This window comes from Rana temporaria, chromosome 9 (genome assembly GCF_905171775.1).
Source record: "Rana temporaria chromosome 9, aRanTem1.1, whole genome shotgun sequence".
Lineage (NCBI taxonomy): Eukaryota > Metazoa > Chordata > Amphibia > Anura > Ranidae > Rana > Rana temporaria.
The window spans coordinates 62,547,185-62,564,247 of record NC_053497.1 but is presented as its reverse complement, the minus strand read 5'-3'; the positions used below and the strand labels follow the sequence as shown (position 1 = coordinate 62,564,247).

General features: G+C 40.4%; 1 protein-coding gene across 1 annotated transcript in view; it reads right to left on the bottom strand.

The window, feature by feature from the left end:
• Positions 1-17,063, bottom strand: part of LOC120913597 (5-hydroxytryptamine receptor 2A-like) — a 646,166-nt gene that overhangs the window by 414,104 nt on the left and 214,999 nt on the right. The window contains exon 2 of the mRNA XM_040323663.1: positions 15,786-16,020. The gene's annotated coding sequence lies outside the window, so the exon portion shown is untranslated. The remainder of the gene's footprint in view (positions 1-15,785; positions 16,021-17,063) is intronic.

Here is a 17,063-nt window from a genome sequence, read left to right as displayed (position 1 = left end):
CCTACCATCACTCTTCAACCTGCACAGTGGTACGTCCACTATTTGTGGAGCAGCTATATAGTTATTTAATTATTATTTTTTGATTATTTTATTTTTTTGATTAATTTTGCACAAGGTTATTAAAGTGGTTGTAAACCCTCTCTGACATGTTTTACCTACAGGAAAGCCTAGATTAAGGCTTACCTGTAGGTGTTTGCAATATATCCTAAGCCTACATGGTTTAGGAGATATTTGCCAAAAAGAATGCACCAATGTCTACGGCGCATTTGCGCGCCATAGACAACGGCGCAGGCACACTGAGAATCCCGGTTTTGTGAATGGGTAATTCCCGCTTTGACGGCTTCCGCGCGCATGCGTGGAGTGACGTCTTCACCGTTCCAGCCAATCACAGCGCCGGATCAGGGATACCCGGAAGTAACCTCCGGGGGAGATGTCTACGGCCGGAGGAGGAGACGAGGACGGCTTTGGGGGCTTTGATCTAAGGGAAGTAATTCATGCTAGTCATACTAGCTCATTATGCCTTTGTCTTTCAGGTTTTTATTTAAAAAATTGGGGGTTTACAACCGCTTTAAACACACTTTTCACAATGGTCTATGATACGTAGCATTTTTTGGTATTCAGTCAGGGCCCATTTAAACCTATATGTTCCATGCATGTGTTACTGCAATGCACATTAATGCATCACATGTGTTAAGGCCTTGTGGTGTTCTGCATTGCTAATAATGGTGTATGTCCATTTTATGGTCCATTGTGGTAGGTTAGCAGCCCATCTAAATGGGTTGGGTTGCCTTAGCACAGTGCAAGTTAAGACATATCTTGGTGAGAATGGGATCTCATCTTCTTTAAAGGGTAACTCCAGTAAGATACAAAGCATCAGGTAATTATCACAAAAAAATGTATCTGTTCATGTAATGATAGTATTTAGTGATCAAATTCAAGACATTCCACATCTTTATATTTTTCTCTATAAGCTTTGTGTCGGATCTGCTTGTCATGTTTTTTTTATGTATTTCTCATGATTTAAAACTTCTTGGCAGTGTTGTGCCCCATACACATGATCAGGCTATTGCCCGGCCAAATCACATTGTAATTCTGACGGAATTCCATTGGAAAAATATATAACATGTTCTATATCTAAACTCCGTTGGAATTCATCGGAATTTCCAATGAAAAAACTCAGATGGGGCTACACACGATTGGAAAATCTGATGGGAAAAGTCCGTCTGACTTTTTCCATCAGAAATTCCAATCGTGTGTATGGGGCATTAGGCCCCTTTCACAAGGGCTTTCCGATCAGGTCCGCTTGTCAGTTTTTAGAGCGGACCTGATCAGACACTCCATTCACCTCTATGGAGTGGTGGATGTCAGCGGTGACATTTCCGCTGACACATGCTGCTATCCGATCCAATCCTCTCCATTAAATCCAGACGGATGGTGACCCCATTTTCCATCTGTCTGGTGGACGGGATCTGATGGTATCAGATGGGATAATACAGGCAGACCATTTTCATCCGATTTCCCCATAGAGGAGAGTGGGTCTCTGACAGGTCCGTCTCTTCACAGTGAGTGGTGACGGACCTGTCATCCACCTGCCCAGCGAGGATCAGCAGATCCCCCATTGAACAAAAACAGAGTCTGCCCTTATCATTTGTCAGAAACCCTATCACTTTTGCTGCATAGTTTGCATGTAAACACAGAGAAAATATAAATAAAGTTGTGGAATTGAAAAGGGGAATTTACTGTACAGTATATACTAAACATTTCAATATATGCATTGACCATATACTGCTATCAGAATATGTTTTTTTTTTCAGCTTTAAGACATCAGTTTAACAAAGAGTAAATCAACTTCACTAGACAATTAAAATACATGTGCAGATATTAACAAAAGACCAATAAAAAATGTACATTCCCAAGAGATTTTTTTTGTTTGTAGAATATAACTCATAATCAGTATTTTTTCTTGTACAGAATTGTTAATGGTTGTACAGTCTTAAGCTAGTGTAAAATTGGGGGAATTAAACTCAAGTAGCAGGTGCATTTACAATGAGCAGCGCCAGTCTAAACTGTAGTTTTAGGGCGTGGCAGCCCACTTTTATTGAGTAAAAGAAAAGTTCACTTATACATCAGTTGCCCATGCAGGGTTTTATTCCACAAAACAAGAATGAACAAAAATACCAAGCCACCTGGCTTACGCGTTGGCAGCACTGCTGCTCCTCTTACCAGTCCTTTGACTGTGTCATTCAGCTCTTTCGCACACTTGGCTCTCTAGCCTTCAGTTACAGCGCCGAGCAGGTAAGGAGGAGGGGTCATTACTGGGCTCCTATCACGTGACTGCACCAGGGTGGGTGTCTATGGGGGGTGCACTGGTTGTATGTGGATGAAGTTTGCATCCTGTCACCTGCATGAACGAGGCGCCACACATCTGCTATCATTGTCCTGTGACATCCCCAGCCACTGTCCTGTGCTCGGTATACAATCATCTCTGGATAGAGCAGTGTGAGGAGGAGTACTTACCTGTACAGTGGGTGCACTTCATCACCTGAGGGCAGAGGAGTGTACAGCACAGTGACAGCGGGCTGATCACAGCCAATGAGAGGATGATCACTACAACCAACCAACCACCACAACCAATGAGGGGCTGATCTCCTCCTCCCCACCAATGAAGGGCCGATCTCCTCCCCCCCCACCAATGAGGGGCTGATCCCCTCCCCCCCCACAAATGAGGGGCTGACCCCCCCCCCACCAATGAGGGGCTGATCTCCCCCCCACCAATGATCGTGGGGCTGGGAATGTTGTGGAGGTGGAGTGTGATGAATCTGATATTGACATTGTACAGTATTGCTGGGCATGTGGAGGTGGAGTGTGATGAATCATATTGTACAGTATTGCTGGGCTGCCCACCAGAAATACTGTACAATATCATCACACTCCACCTCCACATGCCCAGCAATACTGTACAATATCATCACACTCCACCTCCACAACATGCCCAGCAATACTGTACAATATCATCACATTCCGACTCCACGTTCCCAGCCCGGGCAGGTGGAGGTGGAGTGTAATGATGATATTCTACAGTATTGCTGGGCAGGTGGAGTGTGATGATATTGTACAGTATTGCTGGGCATGTGGAGGTGGAGTGTGATGAATCTGCATTGTAGAATATTAAAAAAAAAGTCAGTTACTTTGCTGAGTAACTAATTACTTTGCCAATGAAGTAACTGAGTCACTAACTCAATTACTTTTTCGGACAAGTAATTTGTAACTGTAACTAATTAATTTTTTAAAGGAAGATGAGCAACACTGCTCCTGACACCCCTGATAGGAGCCGACCTGACTCCTGGTCCAAGATCTGCTGTCTTGGGGCTGGGTCCTCTGACCCCTTGATGAGATCTCTGTCCAGAGGCTTCTGGCTGGGCCCCCCTGACCCCAGGTGAGACCTTCCAGACACCAATTTGGAATCTGTCTCCTAAACGAGAGCCCTGAGCAATTCTCAGACCTGATGACTATATAATGACCCTGCACACCTGTGTAATGAGTCAGGTTGCAGGCATCTAGCAAAACCTGGACCCAGGATTGAATGTTCTGATTCATAACTACAGAATCTGGAGAGATGCTAGTTCTGAACCTTGCATTAACCCTTAATAAGACTCCTGGGTCACCTTTTGATATAAACTTATAGTGACAGAGCCTCTCTCTGTCACATTAGCAAAACATTTTAAAAGAAAAATAACTAAAAAAAAAGTGTATGGAAAATTTTCAGCATGTTATTCCCGTCAACATCACACCAACATCAGCGCTGAAATCTCAGTATTTGGTTACTTTAGTTGCTGTTGACATCCAATATGTCCACATTGCATGCGCTGTGTAAGTGAGATAAATACACACAGCATGTACAATGAGGACAACGTGGAGTCATATTCTGCATCCGACATGAAAATAAACCAGGGTTATTGTTATGCTTAATCTCTTATTACATTCAATTTGGTACAAAATGTTAAAAACATATTTAAATGCAGAAGGTCTACAGTAACACCAGACTAAGGTAAACTTACTTTATTGTAATATATAATAGACCTTTTATTAGATTTGATAAAAGACTTTGGCTGAAGACTGAATGAAGGTCTCGAAGAAGATAAAACTGAAATGTAAAAAAAGCACAGATGTGGGGTTTTTTGGTCTGTCAAATTGCCGGATATCTAAAAATGTGTTTAACAATTTTTTTATTGGTATGTGTGTCATATTTTCATATATGTTTAAAAAAAATACAGATTTTTTTTGGTCTGTCAAAATAACAGTTATCTGAAAATATTTATGTGTTTGTCAAATTTTCATGCTAACAGTAAAGATGGCATTAACCCTGTTGATGGCAAAGCAATTTTTGCATTTTTTTGGACATGTTTAAAAATAATTTTAGGTCTGAAGATTACAAAAAAAAATTAAAAAGTAAATATTTTCTGAAAGCAAACACCCTAGAGAATAAAATTGTGGTAGTTCAAATTTGTTATTTCACTTGATATTACCACAAATCTAGGTAACGCAAAATTTCAGTAAGAAAATAAAGTGAATTTTAGCGCAAACAAACACAATAAGCTACCCATAAAATATAAAAGATGAGGTTGTACTGAGTAAATAGATACCCAACATATCAAATTTGAAATTTACGCATGCCCCTGAAAAAATGGCGACAAGCTTCAGTATTCTATATTTTCTATAGTCAACGCAAAAAAAACCTATAGGTCATCAGTTTAGTGTTACGGAGGAGGGCTTGTGCTAAAATGAATGAGCTCATATGCGGTCAGGGGAATCACTCTCGGATGTTACCATATGGAAAGAAAAGGGGTGTATATGGTATTTTCCGAGAGTGATTCCCCTGACCGCATATGAGCTCATTGCAGTAGCTGCTGGGTTACATGAGGTGCTATATGCTGTCATTAAAACAGCTTTGAGGTAAGCTGCTTGGCATCACTGGAGGTGTGTGCACTTTTGGAGTTGTTTACCCCCCCAACACGTGTGCTGGTTTCCTGGATTCACCACTCAGAGAATCTCTCTATATCTGCTGGACATTTAGTCTAGCTGGTGTAAGAGTTAAATTCACTGGTTTGGGTTTCCTACCATCTGGCTGATTATATAATCGGATGTGTATCCCATGAGAATTATCAGGTCTTTAGAACAACAGCTGTGAGGTAAGCTGCTAAGAAGTCACAAGAGGTGTCCTTTGCACACTAAAGCTCCTCATTTCTCAACACTTGGTTTTTTGGGACCACCACTCAGAGACTTTCCTATATATATTTTTTATTTATTTATTATATTATTATATATAATATATTTTTTTTTGCACGTATTCTATGCTGATTTTGCTTGGCTCTTACATTTATTTATTATATCAAGTTTACATATTTATGCATTATTTATTTGTTTGTGTATAGTGTGGCACTCACTTTATTGTAATTTATGTTTTTCTGAGATATTTGTTTCACTTATCGATCCAGGCAGAGATCTGAAATATTTGGTAGTCTATATGCATATAGAGTGTATTATAGTCACATTATCTATCTTCCTTTCCCCTCCCCCCCCCTTTTCTCTGTTACACAGCACAGACACCATGACCTTTTTTCATTTGACACATTTTTTCTATTTAGGATAGATCACTAGGTGTCTGCAGCAGTGTCCCCTTTAGCTTAAACACCGCCCCAGTTTCACTTGGTAGGATCTTCTGACAGCGCGGGAGTACCTCTTGTTTTTACATACTAGTTCATTATGTGTCACTTACCTGAGAACATAGCCCCCGAAGTCTGCCTCGGTCCCTTCCACCGCCATGTCCCCTGGAGCTTCTTCCTGTTTTCAACGCTCCGGCGCTGTGATTGACCAGAGCAGCTATGATGTCACTCCCGCACATGCAGGCAGGATCGGCAGATCCCCGTGCATGCGCGAAAGCACGGCATTAACCCCGCTAATGCCATTCACAAAAACGGCACCGCTCACCGAAAGGTGATGCATATTAGGCATGGACTTGCAGTTCGGTTTGAAGACAGGTTCAGACTGAACTTCGCTTGTTCAGGATTTTTGTCCAAGAAGCGGACGTTCAGCTATTTCAGCAGAAGCTGAACATCATATATAGCAGCAGGATTTTCTCATGCTGCTATATATGACAGCTTCCCCCTTCTTGTCAATGGTTGTTAAAGGAATGATGGGTACTTGCACTTTCCAAATTTTTAGCAATCAGTAACGTCACTCAGCCCCTTTCATTTACTGCCCAGGAACCCCCAGCCATGTAAAAAAAAAGGAGTCAGGAATAGTTAAAAAATGGTGTTGAGGTCCCCCATAATTCATGCAAGGCCTTTCAGGTCTGGTGGATTTTTTTTGGGGGTCCGATGAAAAAATCCACACCAGGCTTTTAGTCATGCATGCAGACTCTTATCGTGATCCACATTCCCTCAACATGGGGGGGGGGGGGTACCTTACAAGAAGGGACTCCCCAACAGAGCACCTTGCCCCCATGTTGTTGAGAACAAGGGCCTCTCCCACAACCATAACATACTGTAAGTAGGTTGGTCCAAGATACCAGAACCCCATATGAATAAGGGGTACATAGTACCCTAATCTATCCCTCCAAAAATGTAAGTGTTCCAAAAAAAAGACATGCCCTATTTACATTATTGCTCCTCTGTAACATGGGTCCCCTATAACATGATATTTGTGGAGCAGATCCTGTCGGTGATCAGTGTTTTTTTTTTCTTTTAGTAGGGTGGTATGTATCATTTATTATGATTGAAATGGATCTGTGTCACTGTATGGTGTGATTGATAATGGATTTACATTGTGGGGCTTTTTAAAACGTTTTATTTTTTTAATAAAGGACTTGTTAAATCTGTATTTATTAGCAGGAAGACAGATAGCAATGAAAATTGGTAAAAGTTAAGATGATTGCAAACCTCAAACATAAAAAGTGAACAAAGTACATCCCTCTAGAGTATCTGAATCCAGCACCAAGTGTGGTACTTCTCTGATATCTGAATGCTCTGCTAATATATCTGAATTTTAAGCTGACACCTCAGCCTCCAGGAAGACGCCCAGCACCCCCTCTAGTACACAGCAGGTGACTCAAACTGGACTTGCTGGGTGTTGTAGTCCCTCAGCCAGATTAGTCTTTATTCAGAGATAGCCCCCCTATTGCCTGATGAAGGTGTATGCATTCTCTGAACATGTGTCATCCTGTTGCTCCTGTACCCGGAAGTGACATCATCTATGCCTGTCCTGTGCACCCTAGAGTTGCCACCTCATCCCTTTAAGACCAAACACAATAATTACACAGGTTATGGGGAGAATGTAATACAGGTGAGGCACTAAGTGACTTTAAATTACCACCTTAAACAGCTACAAAACCTGGTTAGTTAATATGTGTTCAGTTTTAAAGGGATGAGGTGGCAACCCTAGTGCACCTGTGTCTACTTGCATGCTCTGGAAGCAACCAGCACAGCTGAGGGCAGGCACCTTGGCATTGGCACTCAAAAGATCCAGGCCAGAGCCCCCCAGCAGATCTAGTTGTTTGACACATTTCATTACTTCTGTGAGTTGACAATTTTCAGATGAAATACATTATTTGACGTATTGCTACAACTAGATGGTGCTGCTACTCCCTTCTCTATCCAGAATGGGAGCTCGTTATAAAGTTCTGTTTTCTATTCAATAAGCCACAATATATTTTTTGTGCTCAATTTCAATTAAATTCAGACTACAAAAGGACATTACAAGGAACAAGCACTTTTTAAATAATGTGATAAGGACATATTAAAATTAGAAATAATATAAAAATAATAAATATTATTTCCCAAAACACCAAGCTAATCAGACTTATTTGAGAATGATGAATGATGATGAATACAAAGTGTTGTAACACACAGCAACCAACCTGAAGTCTTTCAGTGGTCTGACCTTAGCCATTTGAAATGTAATCAGAAGTTCCACTCTGGATTAGCTTTTTCATACTGCTTTACTGTATAGGCCTAATAGATATTATAATCAAGACTGCTTGCATTACTGTGGGGCTCATGGAGCTTCTTTGGAGTTTTGTTTTTCTTTTACAGTTAGGTTAATTTCAATTGATTATATAGATTCACCCATTCCTTCCCTTCAGCTGTGTTTCTTTAATCCCAACATTTGATGAGCTTGACTATCTGCAGCTGAGTTATCCTGGTTGAGTGCTTTCCATGCAATTTGATATTATGGGCCTTTGAGTTTGATTTCCTGTTTATTAACTGTTTCTGACCAAGTGACTGGTTACTTGAATGGTGAATTCTACAGAAATCTCAGACCTGTATACAAAAGCCCTTGTTTTATTAAACTATGCCTCTTCTTGACCCTCAGAATTATCTTGAATTGCTATTTAATACAGTACATAAACATACTGGTATAAATTGGTGTGCCCAAAGGGGATCTACAATGTTTCAGGCTGTTTACACTATTTGCGCATGCGGCTCACTGAATAAGTGCGGAACGTCCCCATTTATTGATTCGGGTCCGATTTCAGGCTGAATTTTTGGGCTGAATTTGGACCTGAAATGGACCAAAAGATGCACAGGACCCTTGTGCAACTTCGCACCAGAGCCGCAGGGGAAATATGTAAACCGGCTCCATAGAGAGGCAGACACAATCTCCTACCATGTGAACTGGATGCAGGGAAACCCTGCATCCAGTTTGCATAGGTGTGAACCCAGCCTTATATTTTTTAAGGGCAGCTTTGAACTTCTTTTAGCCAAAAAATTTGAAGGAACTGCCAACATTTAGTTACTTCACTAGGGCAACCATTGTTTCCCTGTTTTGGTGGCATCATTTAGCGTGGTAGTGGTACTACAACTTATCATTACTGCAATGCAGGGACACTCAAATGCGCTTGTAACATCATTAAGTGGCATATTCAAATTCTACTCTGTGTTCAGATATCGTTTGAGCAATTTTGTTCCTTTGCAGCACCGTGATGTTTGATACAGTATGTAGCTATTGCTTCAGATTTTTTTTTTTTTATTTGAAAAGACTTTTGGATTTTGTTGCATGTCTGCTTTGATTTACCCCACGTTATTAAAACTGCCCAAGCACTACCTATCCAAGAGATTTTTTTATTCATATACTTTCTGTCCTCCTTGACTTGTACCGCCACCCACTCTTTTATACAGGTGCGCATCTTCACTGGTCTCACGATTCGATTTGATTACAAATATCCTGTCAACGATTTGATTTGTATCACGATTACTCCCCATGGTTTTCATAAAACATTCAAGCAGTCTGAAGAACTCAAATTTTTTTCTGCTCTCAAAAAAAAAAAGGACACTCCCTGCATTTTGCAGACAACAACAGTATTTTTTTAGAACAGTGAATCTTAAATGGCATATCCCCCTTTATATTACACAGCCCCATGCACATTAAACAGCCCCCTTTACATTTAATAGCCCCTGCACATTACAGAGTCCCTCTTTATATTACACAGCCACATGCACATTAAACAGCCCCCTTTTACATTCGACAGCCACCCTGCACAGTAAACAGCCCCCTTTACATTCCACATTTCCCTGCACATTTACAGCCCCCTTGCACATTCTCTCCTTTAAATATCTTATATCTCTGGTCACTTGACCTCTGGCCGCTCTTCTTCTCTGATCCAAAGGCTACAGCTGAAGGAGGAGAGCAGCCGGAAATCATGTGAATGGCCATAAAAAGATTGGACATAAGGTATTTAGAAGCATCTGTTTACACTAACACTTACACAGTGTAGGATGGATTTATGAAACAGGGGGGCTGGCAGTGATTTTTTTAAACTTTAGAGTACAATGGCAGGGCTCTCTTAGAAGACTGGGGACCTCCTGGGATTGCAGGGGGGCTGTGCAATGTAAAGGGTCTGTGCAATGTAAAAGGGGGCTGTGGAATATAAAGGGGCTGTGGAATGTAAAGGGGGGCTGTGGAATGAAAACAAGCTGTGGCGAGGACGGGTGTTGCTGTGGTGACATAATTAATGCAATTGCGATGCAGTCGTTCCCTACATCGATGCAGAATTGTTCAAGGTTGCATTGTTATGCATTGATTCAACATCCCTACTCCTATCCCACTGTCTAACCTTACCATTACATAATAAATATAAGAAATTATGGGCATACAAAGTTTTGGGTAGACTGGCTTAAAAACACAATTTGTCCAGTATGTCTTGGTAAAAATCTGACCCGTTCTACATTTCTGCCTGAATGCTGTCTACCACACCTTTTTTTCAGACCATGCTCTTGCATATTGACATGGTAGCTTTCTCTTTGGCCTGCATGTTAACTGTCTCCTGTAGTTTACACTTGAGGAATGCCACATTGAATTGCTGCAGAACAAACCACATGCATCCTTGTAGAAATATGTGGGGGGACTAAATGCTCATAGATTACAAAATATAGTAAAATCCACAGCTACTGGTGGTGCAGAGGGTCCATGGGTCCACACTAACTAAGTATCATTATTTAGCCAATTATCTCAAGTTTTTTTTTGTATCTACAGAACTTATCACTTCTATTAAAGCTTATAAACCTTAAAGTGGTTAAAAAAACCTTAAGGTTTTTGACCTGAATGCATTCTATGCATTCAGATGAAAAACTTTCTGTGCTAAAAAATCCCCCCAGCCCCCCTTATACTTTCTTGAGCCCGATCCCATCCAGGAATGTGCACAAGAGCAGTGGTTTTCACTGCTGTCTCCCTCCTCACTGGGCAGAATGATAGTAGTGGCCTAGTGGGTCACTGTTTTCTTTTTTTTGGAAGACTCAAAATCCTCCTGTAGGAGGCAGCATAACCCAAAGATTACTTAGCTATTCCTATGCCACTCAATGAACAAAAAAGAAAAAGAAAATGGGTCCCCAAGAGATCTTTACTAACATATTTGCATATTCTGGCACACTTGCCCAGCAAAGTGATAACCTCCCACGCTGCAATGACTAACAAATCCTGACAGGCCTTGAGAAGCCTTTATGACAGAAGAGGCATGTTTCAAATCGGCTTCAGCTTGTTTAAGCGTATAGATGAGCAGCATATTTTTACAAAACATTTGCAGAGATTTCAGCAAGCTCTGTCAAAGTTTTTGAAGCACCATTTAACTCCTAATGGGACTGCTGACTGCCAATTCTAACAAGCTGCCAGCAGGCTTCATCACTTCTAGAAAGCTGGCAGAAGCCTGCTAGCAGCTTGCTTAAAATGGCGGTCAACAATGCCATTAGGATTTGTGTTCAACATTTACAAACTGGAGTTAAATTGCACTTTAAAAGCATTAACAAAGCTTGCTAAAAGCTCTGCCAATGCTTCGTTAAAGCCTGTTGCTCACAGTCCTCTGATACATCTGGAGCCTGTGTAAAACAAGCCCACGGAGCCTTAAAAAAACCTAACATGCCAGTGTATTTTTAAAACTGGGGTTTACTTCTGCTTTATTAAACCTCATATCTTGACAGCTACCAGTAGCACTTTGCATAGCTAGTTACTGGCAAGCCTGGCTGACAGTTTTTGTGGTTCCTAAATATGTGATCACTTTGACAGCTATAATCAAACGTTTGTTAAAAGCGTAACTAAAGGCAAAACTGTTTTTTAAAGTGTTGGACCGAGTGGAGAGGGATTAGAATACCTGTACATTTTTATTGCTATCTGTGCCCTGTATAAGGGATACTGATTGCAGGTTTCCAATGGCAGTGGGGATGACAAGTTCAGTGTAGCTGATATGTAGCTGCATATAATTCAAATAAAGTTTATTAATGCACACAACACCTATCGAAGACACAATTACTAGAATCTGCTGACTGCTGGAAGACAGCCGTTAGTGGCCATCAGAACTGTGCCCTTTAAGTCTGGTAACCTTAGTGCCACCAGCAGGCAATCTGGGTCCTGACAACCAAATAGTGAGATTCACCCTCTTTTTTTGTCCTGTTTATTATTATTGCTGAAACTGAAAGAAAATCCCAAATTTTGGGTTCATATCACAACAGGAATAAAGGGGGACACCCCGGGATTCCCTCACATTTTTCAGTTTTGACTATGGGACTGGAAGTGGATAAAAATATCCCCTATGGGATATTTAGCAAAAAAAAAATCTAGCAAAAAAAAAAAAAACTCACATAGATTTTAACTCTTCCTTACTCTATCCAGAATGTGAAACACTTTAATACTGTCAATGTCTAGTTAAATCTGTTTATTCATATCTATCTTCAATGACCTCTGAGTCCAGAAGGGTTAATAAAACCAAACAATTACAATGTTTGTGTTTCAGTTGTGAACTGTAACTGCCTTTGCACTTAGAGCTGCTTTTATTATGTTCATCACTGAGTATATAGTGTATAACCTGGAGGAATCATTATTGACTATCCAATCACTATTATTGACTATACAAAATAGTATGAACACTTTTCAGATATCTATATTTTGTGTTCCAATATCAAACACAAGTCTTTTTCATTTACTGTCTTCATGACCTTTAAAAGCAGCAAAAAACAACTTTCGTCTTCAATATACTGATATTTCATGTGACAATTACGTTGTGAACTTTTCATTTGGCTATTGGTCAACAGAGTCTGTGTGTATATTAAGTGCTGTTGTCTACCCGACCAACATCATAGTAAATAGAGCAGGTGCGTGTTGGACAGAAGACATGACCTTTTCATTTAAATAAGTCTGCCAGATCCATCTGTGTGTAAGCAGTCACGTGACCAGAGAAAGAATAATTTACTAGTATTTAAAAAAGATCTATTTCACAAAATACTTGTATTGCTATGCTTAAGTCTTAAAGAACAAAAAAGAAGAGGCTGCCTAGATAAACCAATCAGAATCTGGTGATCTTTTTTTGGTGAGTTTTAGATTTAGCTGCAACAGTCATCTTGGTTACTATACAACCAATTTTCTAAATTGGATAGCTACATTTTATGTTATTCTTACACTATGGCCCAGATCCACGTACCTCGGTGCATCTTTAAGTCTGGCGTAGCGTAGCTCAGATACACTACGCCACCATAACTTACAGCATATTTTCCGTATCCACAAAGATTTTGCGCCGTAAGTTACGGCGGCGTAGTGTAACTGTGTCGGCGTAAGGGCGCGCAATTCAAATAGATAAGATGTGGGTGTGTTGTATGGTAATTCCTATTGACCCCACGTAAATGACGTTTTTTTTAACGGCGCATGCGCCGTCCGTGGGGGTATCCCAGTGCGCATGGTCGAAATCACGCCGCAAATAGTCAATGCTTTTAACGTGAACGTAATTTATGCAAAGCCCTATTTGCGAACGTTTTACGCAAACGACGTAAACGCCGGAAAATTCTACGCTGGCCCGACGTCCATACTTAACATTGCGTACGCCTCATAGACTCAGGGGTAATGTTACGCCAAAAAAAGCCTTAAGGAAACGACGTAAAAAATGCGCCGGTCGGACGTACGTTTGTGGATCGCCGTATCTAGCTCATTTGCATACTCCACGCGGAAACTTAACGGAAACGCCACCTAGCGGCCAGCGTAAATATACACCTAAGATCCAACGGCGTACTAAGACGTACGCCAGTCGGATCGAGCCCACAGTCAGTCGTATCTTGTTTTGTGGATACAAAACAAAGATACGACGGGGCATCGTAGAAATCACGCGGCGTATCAATAGATACGCCGGCGTAATTTCTTTGTAGATCTGGGCCTATGTATTTAAACCCATGTGCTCCCTTAATTAGCAACACTGCCAATAAACCCCCAAACAGGTATTAAATTGCGATGTAAAGTATGTATTTATTAAAAATAATGAAATGTATTTTACATAAATTCTACATATCCGAATAGGTGCTGGTTTTAACCCCATTTAATCTAATTGTCAAATACCCCTACACTGTGAGAGGGAACGTGCAGTGCTATGAGCCAACTAGGGCTCTACTTCTTAACATAGACTGGTCAATCCAGAGTTTCAGCATGATCACATTAAAAAAGAGTGATGATATCATCAGTCATCAGTGTGCTGCTTTTTCTTCATCATCCAATCAAAAACTGAAGGGAGGTTTGTGACCAAGTTGTTTGTTTAACAGTAGTTGAAAAATTTAGGTCAACAACCTGACAGGTGTTCATAGATCACAAGACTGGCTGAACACAATTAAATCCCTTGACAGGTAGAACTGAACAAATGCATTCCCTATGTGTACTTGGCCATTTTTCTTGAATTCAGACTAAAATACCAAATGCAGCCTTCTACTTCTGGCAAGTTTGAATCAATAAACTAAAATGTCTGACAGGAAATTCATTAGTGAAATTCTGACTTTGGTCAGTAACAATAAAATGGCATTCCCCCTAGGTACAGATTTCTTAGATAACTCCTACAAATGTGGGGGCAGATTTAAGCTACATTTTTAAAGTATTTGATAATCTTTTGTGAATAATTCAAAAATTAAAAGGAAAAGAAAAATAACCTAAACATTTTGGCCCGGATTCACATACATCGGCACATATATATATGCCGCCGTAGCGTATCTCTTTTACGCTACGCCTACGCAACGCAGAGAGGCAAGCATGGAATTCACAAAGCAAATGCTCCCAGTGTTGCGCCAGCGTAACGTAAATTTGTAGGCGTAAGCCAGCCTAATTTAAAGTAGGTGGAAGTGGGCGTGATCCATTTAAATGAAGCGTGACCCCATGCAAATGATGGGCCGAACTAACAGCGCATGCGCCGTCCCGTGGACGCATCCCAGTGCGCATGCTCAGAATCACGTCGAAAATACTCCCTAAGATACGTCGAATCACTGCCTACGACGTGAACGTAACCTACGCCCAGCCCTATTCACGTACTACTACGTAAACAACGTAAAATACGACGGCTGTTCCCTGGTTCATACCTTTGCATGAGTTGCGCCTCATAGATGGGGAATAACTATACACCGGACGTAAGCCTTACGTAAACCGTGTATATTAATGCGCCGGGCGCAAGTACGTTTGTGAATCGGCGTATCTCACTCATTTGCATATTCGAATCGTAAATCAATGGGAGCGCCCCTTGAGGCCAGCGTAAATATGCGCCCACGATACGACGGCGTAGGAAACTTGCGTCGGTCGTAGGAAGCCTATTTTCAGGCGTATCTAGTTCTGTGGGCGCGGCACACAGATACGACGGCGCACATTTACACTTACACGGCGTATCTTGAGATACGCCGGCGTAAGTGCTACGTGAATCCGGGCCTTTATGAACATTCACTTCATGTGAAAATTCCCATTCCCTGGCAACCCAATCAGGTGTAGAGGCATTATACAAAAAAATTAACATAGTTAACCATCTTACTAAATCAAGCAACAGAACCTTACTTTCATTTATTTTATGAATTTCCATGTCTTTAATATTTTAGGAAATTTGAAACAATTGTATTTGGTATGAGAATGGCAGTTTCCTGCATTCCTGTGAAAATCATTCCCTTTAATTTAAACAAACACACCAAGAAGATTACCCTGCAGTGAATATTTGATGAATGTAACATTCACTGATTTATAAATATACTCCGATTTTTCTTTGAAGAAAATCTCTGATCTGTAGGCTCCCAGAAGTTATATTTGCATTCATGAAGATTCTAGCCTTGTCTCAGCCACATATAACAAAAAGGCATAAAATAATAAAATAAAATAGAAACCTATTTAGGAAATAAAAACAAACCTTTACAACCTCTTTAACTTGTGCCCCATCTTGTCTAATTACAGCATACCCTTTAAATAAAGTCATACATAGCTATATAGTGCATACATATTGTTATTTTTAGGTGACTACTTACTAGTTTCAGGGTCTTGGGAGGTGGCTACATGTGACGTCTTATCTTATGTCGGCAGGACTCCAGCCATCATGACATAACTTCAGACTTTCATCTTGCTTTCCTATGGTCACATGGTGCAGATGCCTAAACTTATTCCAATCTCAAATGTTGGCTAGGATGTAGAAGGCTTTGCAGATGCTGGTTCCCAGGTATTCTCAAGGTGGAGTGTCATCCAAGAATGTGGTCTCTGGAGGACCTACAGGAATAAACAAATTTTCTAAGTAACAATAAACATGCTCATTCTACTTTTTGTTAAAATATTCTTTATTTCAAGCAACGAAAAAATGCTAGATAAATTGCTGTCATTTGCACAAGTTTAACCTAAATGTTAAGCCTAACAAGTAGCTTCTATGTTTTGTTCCCTTTGTCTCTTAAAAATACGATTGGAAGTGTTTTATTGTATCTGTTTTCTAAGTACAAAAAAAAATCCCTGTTGGTCCTGTCAGAAATCCAGTGTTGTTTTGTGCTTTCCACAGTATTATATCAAACAATTTTGTCAATAAATGTGTTAACAGTACAGAAAATCCCCCCCTTATATTATGTAGAAGAGAAGGGGGAAGGAGGTTGAAGTCTAGGCATGTGCAAAAGGGAAAATTTCGTTTCGTTTTAATTCGTTATTTAATTAATTTCGTTAAGTTAGGTTCGTTACATGTGTTAAATTCGTTTTCGGAACTTTCGTTACGTTTTTCGACCGAATTTCGAAAAATCCGGTCGAATTCGAAAGTATTTCGACCGGATTCGACAACTAATAGTCTCTTTTCGAATATAATTTCGAAATTTGATCGGAATTCGAAAAAAAAAAAAAAAAAATCGAATTCCAAATCGAAAACCCGCGGACGAAATTCGATCGGAATTCGAAAAAAAAAATTCAAATTCCGATCGAATTTCGTCCGCGGGTTTTCGATTCGGAATCGAAAACGTTCGTTCGGATTCGGTAAATTCATTAATATTGCAATTCGGGAATTCGTATGCATCCGAATGTCCGAATAATGAAAAATTTGTCCGAATTTCGATTCGGAACGAAACGAAATGCACATGCCTATTGAAGTCCTGTTATACTATCTGTCCTATAATGACAGCATTGCTCTTTTACAGATACAGTACAGAGAGCAGTTGTTCATCTAGGATAGGAAGTGTGTTACTGGTAGAATCACCAGATGCCACCATATCTAAGGACTGGTAAGCTGCAAAATATATTTTTTTTGTTGATGGTATAGGGGGGGGGGGCTTGGGGTAGCT